Here is a 4,568-nt window from a genome sequence, read left to right on the forward strand (position 1 = left end):
ATTGATTTTCCTGAACTCTAATTAGTTAAGATAATGATGTTTAGATTTTCAGTAGTCTCTTAAAAGGTAGTAAATGTAAATTATAATTTACATTTAAATTATAACTAAAACCCAGCAATTTAGTAAATAGTTATTGAATGTGCATTCTACTTGAGACAATATACTGAATATTAAAATGCAAATACTTAGAATAAGACTACAGAATAATATCCTGAGAATAAGGATATTACACTCAATAGGACAATCAAAAAAAGAAATAAAGTTAGTCTAATGTAACTTGTTCTAGGAAAGTCATCCTAGGTACTATTGATCAATTCATTTTAGAAATTCAACAAAGTCATTGTCAAACATTTTTTTTTTTTTTTTTTTTTTTTTTTTTTTGCTGTACGCGGGCCTCTCACTGCTGTGGCCTCTCCTGTTGCGGAGCACAGGCTCCGGACACACAGGCTCCGCGGCCATGGCTCGCGGGCCCAGCCGCTCTGCGGCATGTGGGATCTTCCGGGATAGGGGCACGAACCCATGTCCCCTGCATCGGCAGGCGGACTCTCAACCACTTGCGCCACCAGGGAAGCCCTCAAACATTTTTAATAGGCTTTATCTTTTAGAGCAGTTTTAGGTTCCAGAAACACTAAGCAGAAGGTAGAGAGAATTGTTAGACTTTTCGGTCTATGTTGCAAATTGCTTTATTTTCATGTTTTGAAAATCATTTATCTGCAGAATTTAATTATTTTCGTATGCTACAAAATTATTCTTTAGACTGTAAGCTAAATTAATTCATACTTAGTTTCAGTGAAGTTATATGATGGCTTATTATTTTAACAAGTAGTTAACACTAAAACCTCTAGATTTCTTTTTCAGTGAGTAAATGATACACAATTCAATAGACAACATTTGGACAACTGCATAACAATAAGGATGGGAAAATTAAGTCATAAGTATCATCAGCCCAAATAAATTTCCAGTTGACTGAAGATTTACAAATAAAGAGCAAAACTATAAAAACACTAGAAGGACACTATATTACATTAGAAAAATAGTCTAGTGATAGGGAATTTATTTGTAGGCAAGATACAAAATGAAAAAAGCTATGAAAGAAAAATAAATACATTTATTATGTAATATTTGAAAATTATATATGTCTAAAATGCCATATACAATATTGTATATTTCAAGTACATACTACTAAAAACTAAATAGAAATTATTTTTGTAATTCTCTCTAGCAAGAAGACATGATTTTTTAAAATAAGCCCAGAAAGAGGAAGATCGATAGAGACTATAGGCCAAACTATTTAAATGATAATCCAGAAAATATACAAAATTCAAAGGAAATCAAAATGAACAGTTAAAATGCAATGACAGAATTGAGACACATCGGAGACAATAAAGAATATAAGTGATAAAGTATGAATTTACATAATGCTATGAAAAATTCTCCTAGGATGAAAATGAAGAGAAAAAGGAATGAAAAATATAAGAGAATGAAACATGGAAAACAACTAACCTGCCTAAAAATTATGTGTTCCAAATGATAAAAGAACTATCTGAAAGGAGGCACTAGCCAGACTAAACTGAAAACAGCTTAACCAAAAAAAGAGAATAAAGCCTCAGTGTTCAGATAAAAGGGTTTCACCATGTTTAGCACAGGGATTCCAGGGAAAGGAGTATGACTGATGTCCACAGATTGGGTCATCTCATCCCCCCAGTGATTAAGGTCCTCCTCTGCTGTGGTTGCTTCTTGATGAGCATTCAGGTGAGATACAAATATCTTCACACACTGTGTCCATTCAGAAGTCTATCTATATACCTCTTCCCCTAATCTCCTTGTCATCAGTTTGTGAATTGTGGAAATAAATAAGGCCAACCAAGTGAGAGGAGCAAAAGTTATTTTTTCTGAGCTTGCTATAGCAAGGGAGTCAGCCATGATAACTTGCATTTTAGCAAAGACTCAAAGTCAGGCAAAAGTGTGGAAAAGGTTGACAGTGAGGAAAGAAGGCTTCAGGTATGCACTGATTGGAGGTGGTTGGTATAGGGAAGCTGTAGGTGGGCTAAATAGAAGGGTGCACCTTATGTGATTGGTTAGGGGTACATATTTGGTTTTATCTGGTTGGTAGTAAGTTGGATGCAGGGATAAAAATTAGGGAAGCTGTCAATTATTAATCAAGTCCTGGCCATGTTGGGTCAATTGCTATTAAACAATAACTTGCTGAATGGTTACCAAGGATAACAATCTTGCTTCCTGTAAGTCTGAATTATAGCAGACTGGTTTCCCAGGCTATTTATTGTAGACAATGGGGCTGGTTTCTCGGGCAGTTTACTTCAGATTGTGGATCTGAGTTCTTCTTTTATACATAGTCTGGCCATTGTCCATTTGTATATATAGTCTCTTGGTTTTGGGTTTGTCCCAAGTACTGGATCATTATGCCAAACCACTGACTACTATGACTGAATCAGTGCAGATCGTATCTCTGGCTACAACTACTCTCAAGCAAAATGTATACCAGGTGCATTATTCAAAGTTCTCTCCAGTGAGAAGAGTCCTCATTTACTTCTGTCCTTCAGAACCACCCTGGAATACAACTACAGTAGTACTGAATTCATCCAGTTGTGGGTATTGCCTGCATATTGTGTAGAACTATCTGTAAAAACACACCTATCTTTTTTCTTCCTCAGTCATTTGGTCATTAAGAACTTGCCATGAGACCCTAAGTATGGTTATGAGAGAAAAAGCAATTTGTCAGGAATAGGCATTTAGGCCGCTTGCTCATCCAACTTACTTGTGCTATCAAGGCTTCTTTGTGCCCAATCTTGAATACACCACTCCCACTTGACATTAGAGTGCTGCTGTGCACACACAACTTTATGGCTTTGTGTGTCAGAAAATACCCAGCTCATTATCATCAAGTTTCCATTGCTATTAGGCCCAGTAGGAAGCTAGAAGCTGTCTATCTCAAAAAAACAGCAGTTGTCTGCAAAGTTTGGCGTGGTCTTGCCTCGAAAACTCAAAGTACTGTGGTATGATTCACCTATAAGTGTTTGTCAAAAGTTCCACTTAGCATTCCTAACTGCTACAGACTCTCCAAGCACCAGCAGAGATGCTGATCATTTGACCCAGTGGCAGAATTGCTTGTATGGGATCCTGTATCTGTTGCAGTCTTTTCTTACTCTGGATTTCACTCAAAACAGGCAACCTTTTAGATTACTTGGTAAGTGGTTTGGAGTATCATACTCAAATGAGGAAATACATTGCTTCCAAAATTCAAAAAGATCTATTAAGCACTGTGACCTCTTTCTTAGTGGTAGGGAAGCAGATGCAGCAAATTGTCCTACCCCTGAAATGGATAATTCAACCTTCCCAAGATAGCTGGGCACCTAGAAATTTCACTGAGGTATCAGACCCCTAGATTTTTGTGGGATTTGTTTCCTACTCTCTGGCATGTTTGTTTCTTACCAATGTATCTGAAGTGGTCCCAGCTTTCTACTCTCCAGATCCAAATAATACATTATCATTGATGTGATTGACTAGCATGATGTCTGGAAAAGATTCCTAAATACTACATTATGACTTAGAGCTGGTACATTGGTACTGTCCTAAGGTGATACAGTGAATGTGTGCTTCTGGCTCTGCTGAAAGAAAACTGGTCTTCACTGTCTTTTTTTTAACAGGTATAGAGAAACTGTTCATGAGATTGATAACTGCATACTAGGTATTAGGGGATGTATTGATTTGCTCCAGTGACAAAGCCACATCTGGAGCAGCAGCTGCAATTGGAGTCAACAGCTGGATAAATGTATGACAATTTACTGTCATTCTCCACCTTTCTTCTACAAAGGTCAAATATGTGAGGTAAAGGGGAATATGGTGGGAGCCATCATTCTTTCATCATTTTTGTCCTTGATGGTAATATTAATTTCCATAGTGCCTCTTGGAATGCAATATTCAGTTTGTTTTATTATTTTGATAGGTAGAGACAGTGCTGGTAGTTTCCACGTGTTTTTTTTTTTTTTTTTTTTTTGTCATTATAACCCACACTCCATGGGTCAGGGAACGAATGTAGGGATTTTACAAGTTTCTGAATGTGTTTATTCAAACTATATATTCTGGAATTGAGGAAATAACCACAGGTTATGTGAAATAGACTTGAGCCAAATCTCTATTCATTTCCTATGCTTCATATTTATCATCTGAAAAATGAGGTATGATAATAACATCTACTTTATACTGTTGTGAGACATAAATAGCTCTAAGTGACATGCTTATAAAGGTTCTGGCATATAATAAGCCTCAAAAATATTAGGTTTCTTTTTTAAAATTAAGGTTCATGTAAAGTATTTTTACTCTGTTGACAATTCTATATCAGAGTACAAACTTGATTAAGTAGGAAAAAAATAAAGAAATTAAACTAAAGCAACTAAAGACATTGTAGCTAGATAGCTGCTGAGAATAATTGGTGGCCTGAATTCTCTCTACCACTGAGGCAGAAATAGCACCATCCTTTGCAGATGGGAAGTCAAGAGAATAGAAAGATTTCATACATGAGCATGAAAGAGATATAATGAACTTCACAA

The sequence above is a fragment of the Mesoplodon densirostris genome, chromosome 13, assembly GCF_025265405.1.
Source record: "Mesoplodon densirostris isolate mMesDen1 chromosome 13, mMesDen1 primary haplotype, whole genome shotgun sequence".
Classification (NCBI taxonomy): domain Eukaryota; kingdom Metazoa; phylum Chordata; class Mammalia; order Artiodactyla; family Ziphiidae; genus Mesoplodon; species Mesoplodon densirostris.